This window comes from Arabidopsis thaliana (genome assembly GCF_000001735.4).
Source record: "Arabidopsis thaliana chromosome 1 sequence".
Classification (NCBI taxonomy): Eukaryota; Viridiplantae; Streptophyta; class Magnoliopsida; order Brassicales; family Brassicaceae; genus Arabidopsis; species Arabidopsis thaliana.
Window position 1 is genome coordinate 15273865 of NC_003070.9, and position 16395 is coordinate 15290259.

At 42.5% G+C, this 16395-nt stretch overlaps 2 pseudogenes across 2 annotated transcripts; one reads left to right on the forward strand and one right to left on the reverse strand.

Moving 5' to 3' along the window:
- Positions 1–7371: 7371 nt before the first annotated feature.
- On the forward strand, positions 7372–12061 carry AT1G40131 (annotated as a pseudogene; the record flags this gene model as incomplete). The annotated part of the gene is made up of 1 exon: positions 7372–12061.
- A 514-nt stretch (positions 12062–12575) lies between these two features.
- AT1G40133 lies at positions 12576–14891 on the reverse strand (annotated as a pseudogene; the record flags this gene model as incomplete). Its single annotated transcript has 6 exons — positions 12576–12725; positions 12762–13170; positions 13216–13289; positions 13373–13895; positions 13976–14048; positions 14129–14891.
- Between the last annotated feature and the right edge of the window lie 1504 nt (positions 14892–16395).

Sequence of the window (16395 nt, forward strand, 5' to 3'; positions counted from 1 at the left end):
CATGATTCTCAAAGCTTTTATGGTGTGGCCGATGTTCTCATGAGTTTTTGGTTTTGAATCTTACAACAAGGAAGCACTACTTTACTTTTCGGGATCTGGTTGAGGTTCTTGTTTTATATTCAGTCATACACATGACATCTAGTAATATTTCACTCTGAAACCCTAACCAAGATTCTTATTGCTTGTTAAAGTATCATTGTATATTTGATCCTAAACACTAAACCTAAACTCTACACGCTAAATCCTAAAACCTAAAATCCAACCCCTAAACCCTAACCCTTGAACCATAAATCCTAAACCCAAAACCGTAAACCCTAAACCTTAAACTCTTAACCCTAAAACCTTAAACCTAAACCCTAAACCATAGATCCCAAACTTTAAAACCTAAATTATACTTTAACCTTCCAGAATCCAGTTGCGGTTCTGGTACTTATGCCTAATGATACACAAACCATCTTGTCATATTTGACTACAAATCCGCTAACCAAGCTTCTTCTTGATTCTCAAAGCTTTGATGGTGAAGCCGAAGTTCTTATGAGTGTTTGGTTTTGAATTGTTTAACAACGAAGCACTACTTTACTTTTTGCGATCTGGTTGAGGTTCTAGTTTTATATTCAATCATACACATGACATCTAGTCATATTTCACTCTGAAACGCTAACCCAGATTCTTCTTGCTTCTCTAAGTATCATAGTATATTTGATCCTAAACCCAAAACCCTAAACCATATACCATAAACCTTAAAACTTAAACCCTACTTTAGCTTCCGGAATCCAGTTGCGGTTCTAGTTCTTATACTCGTTGAGGTTGTAGTTTTATATTCAATCATACACATGACATCTACTCATATTTCACTCCGAAATGCTAACCCAGATTCTTCTTGCTCTTCAAAGCTTTGATGGTGTAGCCTAAGTCCGTATGATTTTTGGTTTTCGATCTTCTAACAAGGAAAGATAAATTTAGGTTCATAGCCCTGGTTCTGGTTTTAGCCCTAAAACTCAATCATCCACCTATCATCTTAAGATATTTGATTCCAAAACGCTTACAAAGATTGTGCTTACTTTTTAAAGTATATTTACTCCTCAACACTAAACCTAAAACCTTAAACCGTAAACATAAATCCTACACCCTAAACTAAAAATCCAAAACCCTAAAACCTAAACCCAAAACCTTAAACCCTAAACTCTTAACCCTAAACCCTTAAACCTAAACCCAAAACCATAGTCCCCAAACTTTAGAACCAAAATCCTACTTTAGCTTTTGGAAGCCGGTTGCGGTTCTAGTTCTTATGCTCAACGATACACAAAGCATCTAGTCATATTTGACTACAAATCCGCTAACCAAGCCACTTCTTGATTCTCAAAGCTTTGATGGTGAAGTCAAAGATCTTATAAGTTTTTGGTCTTGAATCGTATAACAAGGAAGCACTACTTTACTTTTCGGGATCTCGTTGAGGTTCTAGTTTTATATTCAATCACACACATGACATCTAGTCATATTTCACCCCAAAACGCTAACCAAGATTCTTCTTGCTTCTCTAAGCATCATACTATATTTGATCCTAAACACTAAACCTAAACTCTACACCCTAAATCCCAAAACCTAAAATCCAACCCCTAAACCCTAACCCCTGAACCTTAAATCCTAAACCCGAAACCGTAAACCCTTAACCATAAACTCTTAACCCTAAACCCTTAAACCTAAACCATACACCATAGATCCCAAACTTTAAAACCTAAATCCTACTTTAGGCTTCCGGAATCCGGTTGCGGTTCTAGTTCTTATGCTCAATGATACACAAAGCATCTTGTCATATTTGACAACAAATCCGCTAGCAAAGCTTCTTCTTTATTCCCAAAGCTTTGATGGTGAAGCCGAAATTCTTATGAGTTTTCGGTGTTTTAAATCGTTTAACAAGGAAGCACTACTTTACTTTTCGAGATCTGGTTGGGGTTCTAGTTATCTATTCAATCATACACATGACATGACATGTAGTCATATTTCACTCTAAAACGCTAACCAACATTCTTCTTGCTTCTTAAAGTATTATAGTATATTTGCTCCTAAACTCTAAACCTAAACTCTACACCATAAATCCCAAAACCTAAAATCTAAACCCTAAACCCTAAACCATAAACCCTAAACCCTAAACTCTTAACCCTAAACCCTTAAACCTAAACACTAAACGTTAAACCATAGACCCCAAACTTTAAAACCTAAATCCTACTTTAGCTTCCGGAATCCGGTTGCGGTTCTAGTTCTTATACTTAATGATACACAAAACATCTAGTCATATTTGACTACAAATCCGCTAACCAATCTTCTTAAAGTTTTATATTATATTTGCTCCTAAACACTAAATTTAAACCCTACACCCTAAATACCAAACCCTAAAATCTAATCCCTAAACCTAAACCCTAAACCCTAAACTCTAACGTTAAACCTTAAACCCTAAACCCTTACTCTAAACCCTAAACCGTACACCCTAAACCTTAAAAACTAAACCCTAAACGCAAAACCTTAACCTTAAACCTTACATCCTGAATCCTACTTTAACTTCCAAGTTATTTTTGCGTTTCTAGTTCTTATACTGAATGATAAACAAAACATCAAGTCATATTTGACTACAAAAACACAAACCAAGCTTCTTCATGATTCTCAAAGATTTAATGGTGAAGCCGAAGTTCTTAACAGTTTTTGGTTTTGAATTGTATAAGAAGGAAGCACTGTTCGCCCATTAAAACGGTACGTGAGCTGGGTTTAGAACGTCGTGAGACAGTTCGGTCCACTCTTCGGTATCTTGTTGAGGTTCTAGTTTTATATTCAATCCTACACATAAAATCATAAATTCTTTACCCTAACCCCTATACCCTAAATCCCAAACCCAAAACCGTAAACCCTAAACCATAAACTTTTAACCCTAAACCCTTAAACCAAAACCCTAAACCCTAAACCCTGAACACTAAATCCTAAACACAAAACCTTAAACCCTAAACCCTGAACCCTAAACCCTAAACCCTAAACCCTAAACCCTAAACCCTAAATCCTAAACACAAAACCTTAAACCCTAAACCCTGAACCCTAAATCCTAAACCCAAAATCCTAAACCCTAAAATCTTAAACCTAAACCGTTAAACCTAAACCCTAAACCCTAAACCTAGATCGAAAACTTAAAACCTAAATCCTACTTTAGGCTTCTGGAATCCGGTTGTGGTTCTAGTTCTTATGCTCAATGATACACAAAGCATCTAGTCATATTTGACTACAAATCTGCTAACCAAGCTGCTTCTTGATTCTCAAAGCTTTGATGGTGTACGGTTTAGGGTTTAGAGTTAGGGTTTAGCGTTTAAGGTTTAGCGTTAGGGTTTGGGATTTAGGGTGTAGGGTTTAGGTTTAGTGTTTAGAAGTAAATATACTATAATACTTTAAGAAGCAAAAAGAATCTTAGTTAGCGTTTTAGAGTGAAATATGACTACATGTCATCTGTATTGTTGTCCTATTATACGATTCAAAACCAAAAACTCATAAGAACTTTAGCTTCACCATTAAAGCTTTGAGAATCAAAAAGTAGCTTGGTTAGCGGATTTGTAGTCAAATATGACTAGAAGCTTTGTGTATCATTGAGCATACGATTAGAACAGTAACCGGATTCTGGAAGCTAAACTATCTAGGATTTAGGTTTTAAAGTTGGGGGTCTATGGTTTAGGGTTTAGGGTAAAGAGTTTTGAGTTTAGTGTTTAGGTTTTAGTGTTTAGTGTTTAGGGTTTAGGGTTCAGGGTTAAAGATTTAGGTTTTGGGATTTATGGTGTTGAATTTATGTTTAGTGTTTAGGAGCAAATATACTATAATACTTTAAGAAGCAAAAAGAATCTTGGTTAGCGTTTCTAAGTGAAATATAATTAGATGTCATGTGTATGATTGAATATAAAAGTAGAACCTCAACCAGATCCCGAGAAGTAAAGTATAAACCATATTTCACTCCGAAATGCTAACCCAGATTCTTCTTGCTCTTCAAAGCTTTGATGGTGTAGCCTAAGTCCGTATGATTTTGGTTTTGGATCTTCTAACAAGGAAAGATAAATTTAGGTTCATAGCCCTGGTTGTGGTTTTAGCCCTAAAACTCAATCATCCACCTATCATCTTAAGATATTTGATTCCAAAACGCTTACAAAGATTGTGCTTACTTTTTAAAGTATATTTGCTCCTCAACACTAAACCTAAAACCTTAAACCGTAAACATAAATCCTACACCCTAAACTAAAAATCCGGTACCCTAAAACCTAAACCAAAACCCAAAACCCTAAACCCTAAACTCTTAACCCTTAAACCTAAACCCAAATCCATAATCCCCAAACTTTATAACCAAAATCCTACTTTAGCTTTTGGAAGCTGGTTGCGGTTCTAGTTCTTATGCTCAACGATACACAAAGCATCTAGTCATATTTGGCTATAAATCCGCTAACCAAGCCACTTCTTGATTCTCAAAGCTTTGATGGTGAAGTCAAAGATCTCATGAGTTTTTGGTTTTGAATCTTACAACAAGGAAGCACTACTTTACTTTTCGAGATCTGGTTGAGGTTCTTGTTTTATATTCAGTCATACACATGACATTTTGTAATATTGCTTGTTAAAGTATCATACTATATTTGATCCTAAACACTAAACCTAAACTCTACACGCTAAATCCTAAAACCTAAAATCCAACCCCTAAACCCTAACCCCTGAACCTTAAATCCTAAACCCGAAACCGTAAACCCTTAACCATAAACTCTTAACCCTAAACCCTTAAACCTAAACCATACACCATTGATCCCAAACTTTAAAACCTAAATCCTACTTTAGGCTTCCGGAATCCGGTTGCGGTTCTAGTTCTTATGCTCAATGATACACAAAACATCTTGTCATATTTGACAACAAATCCGCTAGCAAAGCTTCTTTTTTATTCACAAAGCTTTGATGGTGAAGCCGAAATTCTTATGAGTTTTCGGTGTTTTAAATCGTTTAACAAGGAAGCACTACTTTACTTTTCGAGATCTGGTTTGAGTTCTAGTTTTCTATTCAGTTCATACACATGACATGACATGTAGTCATATTTCACTGTAAAACGCTAACCAACATTCTTCTTGCTTCTTAAAGTATTATAGTATATTTGCTCCTACACTCTAAACCTAAACTCTACACCATAAATCCCAAAACCTAAAATCTAACCCCTAAACCCTCAATACCAAATCCTAAACCCTAAATCCTAAACCATAAACCCTAAACCCTAAACTCTTATCCCTAAACCCTTAAATCTAAACACTAAACGTTAAACCATACACCCCAAACTTTAAAACCTAAATCCTACTTTAGCTTCTGGAATCCAGTTGCGGTTCTAATTCTTATACTTAATGATACACAAAACATCTACTCATATTTGACTACAAATCCGCTAACCAATCTTTTTAAAGTATTATATTATATTTGCTCCTAAACACTAAACCTAAACCCTACACCCTAAATCCCAAACCCTAAATTCTAATCCCTAAACCTCAACCCTAAACCCTAAACCCTAACGTTCAACCTTAAACCCTAAACCCTTACTCTAAACTCTAAACCGTACACCCTAAACCTTAAAAACTAAACCCTAAACGCAAAACCTTAACCTTAAACCTTACACCGTAAATCCTACTTTAACTTCCAAGTTATTTTTGCGTTTCTAGTTCTTATACTCAATGATAAACAAAACATCAAGTCATATTTGACTACAAAAACACAAACCAAGCTTCTTCATGATTCTCAAAGCTTTGATGGTGAAGCCGAAGTTCTTAACAGTTTTTGGTTTCGAATCGTATAAGAAGGAAGCATTGTTCGCCCATTAAAACGGTACGTGAGCTGGGTTTAGAACGTCGTGAGACAGTTCGGTCCACTCTTCGGTATCTCGTTGAGGTTCTAGTTTTATATTCAATCCTACACATGAAATCAACTCATATTTCACTCCGAAACGCTAACCAAGATTCTTCTTGCTTCTTAAAGTATCATAGTATATTTGATCTTATACTCTACACCCTAAAATCTCAAAACTTAAACCCTAAACCCTAAACCCTAAACCCTAAACCCTAAACCCTTAAACCTAAACCCTAAACCCTAAACCCTAAACCCTAAACTCTAAACCCTTAAACTTAAACCCTAAACCCTAAATCATAGATCCCAAACTTTAAAACCTAAATCCTACTTTAGGCTTCCGGAATCCGGTTGTGGTTCTAGTTCTTATGCTCAATGATACACAAAGCATCTACTCATATTTGACTACAAATCCGCTAACCAAGCTGCTTCTTGATTCTTAAAGCTTTGATGGTGAAGACGAAGTTCTTATGAGTTTTTGGTTTTGAATTGTTTAACAAGGAAGTACTACTTTACTTTTCGGGATCTGGTTGAGGTTCTAGTTTTATATTCAATCATACACAGGACATCTAGTTATATTTCACTTAGAAACGCTAACCAAGATTGTTTTTGCTTCTTAAAATATTATAGTATATTTCCTCTTAAACACTAAACATAAACTCTACACAATAAATCCTGTTGGGGTCAGATTCCACCCAGGTAACCGAGCCAACCATGATCAATGCCTCGGAGATCATGTCGAAGAACCATCCCGAACCGGGCCTCAAAACACCTCGGAGATCACATCGAGGAACCATCCCGAGGCGACATCGAGAACGCCTCGGAGCATCACCACAAAAGGGTTCCCCGACCCGGTCTCGAAGTGCATCATTCGACTAGCGCGGTCCGAGTCGCTCAGCCACGACCTGAGGGTCAGCTCAACCCGGCTCAGAAGAACTTCGGATCGGGTAAGAAAACCTTCAAGAAAAGACTTAACCAATAAAAGATCAAACATACCATTTCCGAAAACCCCGGAAGAGATATTAGAGAATCTCCGAGGATGTCACCGAATATAAAAGTTCCCAAAATCTTCAAAAGATAAAGACAATCTCCTTCGCCAACTCTAAGATAAAGAGAAATCTTCCGAGAATATCGCGAGAAGCGATCTGCCAAAGCCCTATATAAAGCACCTCTGAGGACAAACAAAGGGGACACGCACAAAAACGCTCTCAACCTCAGGCTAACAAAACCGCTCTGATTTTGAAGGCAAAACACTTATTTTCCATATTTCTAAACACTTGTACGATCAAATCCTCATTATTTCAATAATATAACCAAGAACACCGTCCTAATGTTCTTTGAGAATCTCACAAAGATCCGTTCTTTGAAGGAACCCTTAGTACAATTTCTATTGTTCGAGTTTTGACTCTCACAATTTGGCGCTAGAAGGAGGGGAACGATTGAGATTTCTCTTACTCCCAGAACACAGAACCAACCAACCAATCCACAATGGTCAACAATCAGATCCCCGATAACACAGTTGACGCAGAGGGAAACCCGATCCCTCCAAACGAGACAGACGTTCCTGAAGCCACCGCTCCCGCGGTCCTAGCAAAATTAAGAAGTATGATGGCTCAACTTCAGAAGAAGGTAAACGGTCAAGAATAGGCGAATCGGTCTTTGGCGCAACAACTCGAAGCAGCTACCACCCAAGGACAGATCAGGACTACTCGTTTCGGCGCAAGGCATTTTCAGGATCGACGAACAGCAGCAGATCTCAACCCAACACGGCTCGTGTTCCACACACCTGGCAACACGACGAGGCCCATCCGCAGAACCGCGCCGGAAATTGGAAGAGACCGAGCAGAGCCGACAACTTTGGGAATTTGAATCACGACGAGCCGAACAGAATCCGCAGCTCCCTCTTCCCTGAGCAGATTTGCCGAGGCCGATCAGATCGAGGTCTCAAACGATGAAGATTCAGAAGAGAACGTTCGATGGGCTGAGGAATGCGCCAGAGAACAAGAAATAAGCACTATCAAGCTCTCCCTAGCCAAAGCAGAAAACGAGATGAAGCTTGTAAGATCCCAAATGCATAATACAGTCCCCTTGGCCCCAAACATCGACCTCATTCTGGAGGAGTCCCACAACACTCCTTTCACACGCAGGATCTCCAACGCAATAATCTCAGATCCAGGGAAGCAAAGGTTCGAATACTTCAATGGATCCTCCGACCCGAAAGGACATTTGAAGTCATTCATAATCTCTGTGGCCCGAGCCAAATTTAGACCCGACGAAAGAGACACCGGTCTCTGTCATCTGTTCGTCGAACACTTGAAAGGACTAGCCCTGGATTCGTTCTCAAGACTCGAGGGAAATTCTGTGGACACTTTTCAGAACCTATCGACGCTCTTCCTAGAGCAATATTCGGTGTTAATCGATCCTTGCACGTCAGACGCCGATCTGTGGTCATTGTCTCAGCAGCCAAATGAGCCACTTCGAGACTTCCTCGCAAAAATCCGATCTACCCTAGCCAAAATCGAAGGAATCAACGATGTAGCGGCTCTCTCTGCTCTGAAGAAAGCACTGTGGTACAAGTCCGAATTTCGAAAGGAGTTAAACTTGTCCAAACCACAGACAATCCGAGATGCCTTGCACCGAGCCTCGGATTACGTTTCCGATGAGGAAAAAATGGAACTACTATCAAAAAGTCACGAGCCGCCTAAGCAGACGCCTCGCAGCGATAAATCCCAACTCAGCGCTCCGAACCACAAAAAGGGCGCTCAAGGCGGGACATTCGTTCACCATGAAGGACGAAATTTCTCCGGAGCCCATAATTGCCAAGCTGATACACCCCGTGGTCAAGGACGAGGCCGCGGTCGAGGGCGCGGACGAGAATCCTACACCTAGACGAAGGATCAACCCGCAGGAAACGAGTACGAATACTGTGAGTTGCATAAGAGTTACTGCCATCATACTTCCAGATGTCGTAGCTTCGGGGAAAAGTTGGCAACTAAATTCCTAGCCGGAGAGATTGGTGGAGGCCTAACCATCGAGGACTTAGAAGCGGAAAAGGCTAAAATCGAGCAGGTCAATGTCGTGGCCAATCCCGAGCAGGCGGCCCCCGCGGCGAACCTGAAAGGATCCAAAAGAGACCGACGCAATCGCGAAGCAAACGACGATGAGCCAGAAGCTGCTCGAGGAAGGATCTTCACAATTTTAGGAGATTCGGCTTTCTGTCAAGACACGACGGCATCGATCAAACCTTATCAGAGGAAGGCCGACTCAAATCGTACCAACTCCGCGACCTGTGCTCGGATTAGATGACGAAGTGACCTTTCACGAAAGCGATACCAACGGCTTGGACCGTCCGCACAACGATCCTTTAGTCATTACACTAACCATTGGTGATTTCAACGTCGAACGAGTTCTGATCGACACGGGAAACACACTTGACATAATTTTTCTTACAAGTCTGCGAGAAATGAAGGTCGACATGACGCAAATTGTACCAACTCCGCGATATGTGCTCGGATTCTCTGGGGAAACCACTATGACTCTCGGGACCATCAAATTACCATTCCGAGCCAAAGGGGTAACAAAAATCGTCGATTTCCCTGTTACCGACCAGCCGACCGTTTATAACGTAATTATCGCCACACCATGGTTAAATCATTTCCGAGTCGTCGCTTCGACATATCATCTCTGCCTGAAATTTCCCACGAGTAACGGCGTGAAAACCATATGGGGAAATTAGAAAATGCTCGAATCTGCTTCATGGCAGCACACAAGCTCAGGAACCCGTCACTGAGTCAACGGCCGACGCAAATCATAAGAAAGCTAAGCTTGGCCTAGCTGAAGAGAAAGTAATTTCCGAGCAATTATAGCAGCTAAAGATCGAGGAGGCTCGAGAATCCACAAGACCAATCCCCAATCCGATAATCTCTATCTGCCTTGATGACGAAAAACCCGAGCGGTGCGTGGAAATCTGAGGAGACCTAGGAGAAGAATTAACAGCTGAATTCAGAGAAAAAGTCAATACATTCGCCTGGTCCCCGGAAGATCTGCCAGGAGTAAGTGTTGATATCGTATCACACGAGCTCAACATCGACCCGACGTTCAAACTTGTTAAGCAGAAGAGGAGAAAATTGGGTCGGGAGCGAGCAGAAGCCGTGAAAGCCGAAGTAGAGAAATTACTGAGGATCGGGTCCATCACCGAGGCAAAATATCTCGATTGACTCGCGAACTCAGTCGTATTAAAAAAGAAAAACGGTAAATGGAGAGTCTGCGTAGATTTCACCGACCTTAACAAAGCCTACCCAAAAGACAGTTTCCCATTACCGCACCTCGATTGCCTCGTAGAATCAACTTCTGGAAACAAGTTGTTGTCATTCATGGACGCTTTTGCTGGTTACAACCAGATCATGATGAACCCCGTGGATCAAGAAAAAGCCGCATTCTACACAGAACAAGGCATCTTTTGTTACCGAGTGATGCCATTCGGACTCAAAAACGCTGGCAACTTATCAACGCTTCGTCAACAAAATCTTTGCATTACAGATCGGGAAGACAATGTAAGTTTACATCGACGACATGTTGGTGAAATCCATGGCAGAGGAAGAACACGTATCCCATTTGCGCGAATGTTTCCAGCAGCTTAACCTCTACAACGTCAAACTCAATCCAGCCAAGTGCCACTTCGGGGTAAGATCCGGAGAGTTCCTCGGGTATCTAGTCACTCACCGCGGCATCGAGGCGAATCCGAAGCAAATCGAGGCATTGTTGGGAATGGCGTCACCTCAAAACAAGCGAGAAGTGCAACGTCTAATGGAAGAGTTGCGGCCCTTAACCGTTTCATCTCTCGCTCAACCGACAAATGCTTGGCCTTTTACGATGTGCTTCGGGGAAACAAGAAATTCGAATAAACAACCCGATACGAAGAAGCTTTTCAGGAACTCAAGAAGTATCTGGCAACACCACCTATCCTCGCAAAACCCGTAATCGGAGAACCACTATACTTGTATGTTACCGTATCAGATATTGTAGTCAGCGGAGTGTTAGTCCGAGAAGACAGAGGTGAACAGAAACCGATTTTATACGTCTCACAGACATTCACCGGCGCGGAATCTCGCTACCCGCAAATGGAGAAACTCGCTTTAGCAGTCATAATGTCGGCTCGGAAACTGCGACCCTACTTTCAATCCCATTCCATCATAGTAATGGGATCCATGCCGCTTCGCGCTATCTTACATAGTCCAAGCCAATCAGGACGCCTAGCTAAATGGGCAATCGAGCTCAGCGAATATGACATCGAGTATCGGAACAAAACATGTGCAAAATCCCAGGTCCTAGCCAATTTTATCGTCGAACTGCCCACTAAGGAGGCTCGGGAAAATCCACTCGATACAACTTGGCTATTGCACGTAGACGGCTCGTCATCAAAGCAAGGTTCGGGTGTAGGCATCCGCCTCACTTCGACAACGGGAGAAGTCCTCGAGCAATCATTTAGATCAAACTTCGAGGCTACCAACAATGTGGCCAAATACGAAGCGCTCGTAGCCGAACTTAATCTTGCTCGGGGGCTAAAGATAGAAAAAAATCAGAGCATTTTGCGACTCCGAACTCGTCGCAAATCAGTTCAACGTAGAATACACAGCTCGGGACGAAAGAATGGAAGCCTATCCGACTCATGTACAAAATCTGGCGAGGAGAAAATACATCGGCTGACGCCCTAGCTGCTCTAGCCTCAACATCTGACCCGAGCATTGAGAAGAGTCATCCTAGTAGAGTTCATAAAAAAACCAAGCATTGACCTTGGCAAAGAAGAACATGTCCTCCCCATACAAATCGGCACGGATCACGACGACGCTCCGGACGACAGCCAAGACGAGTGCAGCTTAGAGTTGATAGAACCCATTAAAAGCTACATATCCAAAGGGAAATTTCCCTCGGACAAATGGGAAGCTCGGAAACTTAAAAGCTCAGGCTGCACATTTCGTTCTGGTAGATGAAAAACTCTACAAGTGGTGATTATCCGGACCCTTAATGACATGCGTGGAGGCTCGTGCGGAAATCATTCCTGGGAAGAGCCTTAGCCATCAAAATAAAACGCCACGGATTCTTCTGCCGACAATGATCAAAGACTGCAAAATTTTTTCAAAACGATGCAAAAAATGTCAAAGGCACGCACTTATTATTACTCGCATATCCATAGTCGCATTTATTATTTTATAAAGTTTTAACTTCGGCATAAATAATAAATTCGATTCACAACTATTGAACTCTTCGGCTAAATACAATGAGCGACGGCTCGGAGTATCTTTTACGCATGCTCGGCTATAGCACGCTATATAAATACGAGATAAATTCTTTCAGATTACTTATGAGAAGAAATTTCTATCTTCAGAAACCCGGTCATATTCAAACAGCGGTACCCCAGCTCGTTTCTAAATGCTGCTCAAAGGGTGAATCAGATCGGGTCGCAACCGAGAAGTTTCACCCAAAATACTCAAACTGAATCACAGCAGGCAATAAAATAGTTCAGGTTTTTCAGAATCCAACTAAGTGTTTCAGAATTTAAAAATGGATAAAGCCATCCAGGCATATGTTCTACAAGTCATCGGATAAAGCCATCCAGGCACAAGTAAAACAACCGAACAAATTAACAAAACAAAAAAATAATAATAACAAAAACCGGCTCCCACGTCGGGTACTTAGTCGAGCTCTTCAGACGAGCGAATATCTTCGGCAGGCAGAAGCGACCTAGACTGATCAGTGACCCCCGCCTCGTCGGCAAGAGTCTCAACCGATCTGTGGCCGCCCGGACTTAAAGAAGTGGGGTCGGGAGTAGGAGCCTTGAGTTCCTCTTTCAGCTAGGTGATAAAATTGGTGAAATCGACCTCGGTATTGGCGAATTCTTTCAGCCATTCCTCAACCTGGTCCTTCTCAGTTGCCAATACCCCACCTTCCTCAAGTGCCTTGATCAGTTGCGCATTAGCTCGCGCCTGGGATAAGTTCATAAACTGGTCGTTGATCCTGTCAAGGAGCGACACCTTCTGCTCGGGGGCTTTGAGTTTGGCGATAAAAACCTTCGATGTCTCGCGCCTAGCCGTTTGAGAAGCCCGAGCCACTTCGCTATCGCGGAGCCCCCTCGCCTCGGCCAGCATGCGTTTGAAACGAAAAACCTCGGAATCCGCCCTCAAATTGAGCTCGGCCATCTTGATGGCATTCGCCTTGTTCACGAAGGCCTCCCTCTCGACCTCCTCCTTCTCCATCTTCGCGGCGGCGGCTTGGGAGAGCGCCTCGTCTCTTTCTCACTCGACACCTTGAATTCGAGAATCTGCTTCGGCAGACCTGTTGTTCGCCTCAATGTTATTTCTCATGGCCGAATCGTACGAATGCACCATTCGGTTCATCGAGGCGACAGCCTAGAGAACAGATTTAAAAAAAGTTACAGGATCGGAACTCCAAACATAAGGACGAAAAATGAAAAAGTTGAATAGGCGCCTACCCGCATGAAATGAGACGCCGTTTCAGCATACTTCCGCGACTCGAGAAGAGTATCCGGAGGAGGAAGCAAAGGATCGGCGCATCCCCCGAGGAGGTTTGCAGAGGCTACCCGATCTTCAAAAATTGGGAGCTCTAATTCCGCCTTGGCGCCCGAGGCCTTCTTCTTCTTACTCTTCTTCTTGGACGTTAAATCATCCGTCCGAGCGCGCTTACCCACCGCCTTGTCGCTCGCTGGCAGCGCGACAATCGCCTCGGGCAAAGGCGCAGCAGCAGTGGGATCAACCTCTTGAGCCTCGAAAGGCGTCGGATCAACAGGGGCTGTAACATCGGGAACAATGTCCCGGTCTTGAGTCTCATCGGGAGAGGCCGCCTGCGGCGAAATCAGCCCTGCATCCGCAAGGCGTTTCTCCTTTGCCAAGCGTCTCTCTTTATCTTCTTTCTTCTTCGCGTACACCTCCCTCAAAGTAAGTTTGGTTGACTGCATATCGACCAAGAATTGAGTACGATGGTCCGAAGATTCCGACCTGGAAGGACAGAAACGCCGTGAAGAAAACGGAGGGCTCGTTCGACTCGATCCCGAGAGAAATGTTTCGACCAATCGCACTTCCGAGATGATAACGCGTGAAAAGCCGAAAGGAAATCATCTCGAATCGGCTCAAGGAACTTGAGGGTGCGTTCTGCAACAAAGAAAAACTACCGTTAGAAAAAGAAACTATAAAACCGCGTCGGACACAAATAAATTGTTAGCTACAACTACCCGAAGTTCCCCATCTCGTCAGAACCGTCCCGAGAAGGTCGTCGTGAACAGCATCTCCGAGAGCCACGAAGAAGAAGTGATCGGTATACGACTCGTCCTTGTAATACTGATCCACTTCGGATTTGGGAACCCGCCGGATCTCAAGAAGATTTCTCAGATGAGCAAGCGTAATATCAGTTTCAGACTCATAACTCCGAATCAAAATCCCGAGCAGATGTCTCAAGGATTGCATCGTGATCTGGGAGAGGGCAATCTGGTACGATGTCACGTATTCCAAAACCAGTCTCGGGACTGGCAGCCACAAGAAACAACCGTAAATAAATCCCTCATACAGAGTATAGAAACCCGTAGGGGGATTGTCGGCTCGCTCATCGAGACTCGGCACGCGCAAGGTTACTGCACCAAGACCGAATCTGGCCCTGAGATCCGAAATGGACCGCTCAATGCATAATTTTGAGCCAGGGGGATCCGGCACTATCGCCCTCTTATTCTTCTTCCTCTTCTTCTTCTCGGCTTTCTCAAAAGCCCTCTGCTCGTTGAGATGCAGAATGTCTTCCTTCTCGTTCGGGCCAAAATAAAGAAAGTCCTCAATCTTTATCGTCGGCATTAAGGGCTCGGGCACGTCTCGCCAATTGGACGTCCCGTCTTCGTCGGCCATCGGGGCAAGGGGCCTCCGGACGAGAGGCGGCTCGGGATCATCGGGCAAATCCAATTCCCGAGCAATATCGGCATTGGTATCTTCCCGAACCGTAAAAGAGATCATCTGCTCGTGGGCACTCGAAGAAGACACAGCATCATCTTCACCTCAAAGATCACATCGAGGAACCATCCCGAGGTGACATCGAGAACGCCTCGGAGCATCAACTCAAAATGGTTCCTCGACCCGGTCTCGAAGTGCCTCGGATGGCAACCTGGAAAATCATCCTGTGGCGGGTTTCAAGACGCCTCGGGAGTGCATCATTCGACTAGCGCGGTCCGAGCAGCTCAGCCACTACCCGAGGGTCAGCTCAACCCGGCTCGGAAGAACTTCGGATCGGGTCAGAAAACCTTCAAGAAAAGACTTAACCAATACAAGATCAAACATACCATTTCCGAAAAACCCGGAAGAGATATTAGAGAATCTCCGAGGATGTCACTGAATATAGAAGTTCCCAAAATCTTCGGAAGATAAAGACAATCTCCTTCGCCAACTCTAAGATAAAGAGAAATCTTCCGAGAATATCGCGAGAAGCGATCTGCCAAAGCCCTATATAAAGCACCTCTGAGGACAAACAAAGGGGACACGCACAAAAACGCTCTCAAAGGGGACAAACAAAACCGCTCTGATTTTGAAGGCAAAACACTTATTTTCCATATTTCTAAACACTTGTACGATCAAATCCTCATTATTTCAATAATATAACCAAGAACATCGTCCCCGGTAATCAGCAATTCTGTTGTTCTTTGAGAATCTCACAAAGATCCGTTCTTTGAAGGAACCCTTAATACAATTTCTATTGTGCGAGTTTTGACTTTCACAAATCCAAAAACCTAAATCTTAAACCCTAAACCCTAAACCCTAAACACTAAAACCTAAACCCTAAACTCAAAACTCTTTACCCTAAACCCTAAACCATAGACCCCAAACTTTAAAACTTAAATCCTAGATAGTTTAGCTTCTGGAATCCGGTTGCTCTTCTAATTCGTATGCTCAATGATACACAAAGCATCTAGTCATATTTGACTACAAATCCGCTAACCAAGCTATAGTTTTTGATTCTCAAAGCTTTGATGGTGTAGCTAAAGTTCTTATTAGTTTTTGGTTTTGAATCGTATAATAGGGCAACAATACAGATGACATGTAGTCATATTTCACTCTCAAACGCTAACCAAGATTCTTTTGCTTCTTGAAGAATTATAGTATATTTGCTCCTAAACACTAAACCTAAACCCTACACCCTAAATCCCAAACCCTAAAATCTAATCCATAAACCCTAAACCCGAAACCCTAACGCTATACCTTAAACGTTAAACCCTAACTCTAAACCCTAAACCGTCCACCCAAAACCTTAAAACCTAAACCTTAAATGCAAAACCTTAACCTAAAACCTTAAACCCTGAACCCTACTTTAACTTCCGGGTTCTTTTTGCGTTTCTAGTTCTTATATTGAATGATAAACAAAACATCAAGTCATATTTGACTACAAAAACACAAACCAAGCTTCTTCATGATTCTCAAAGCTTTGATGGTGTGGCTGATGTTCTCATGAGTTTTTGGTTTTAAATTT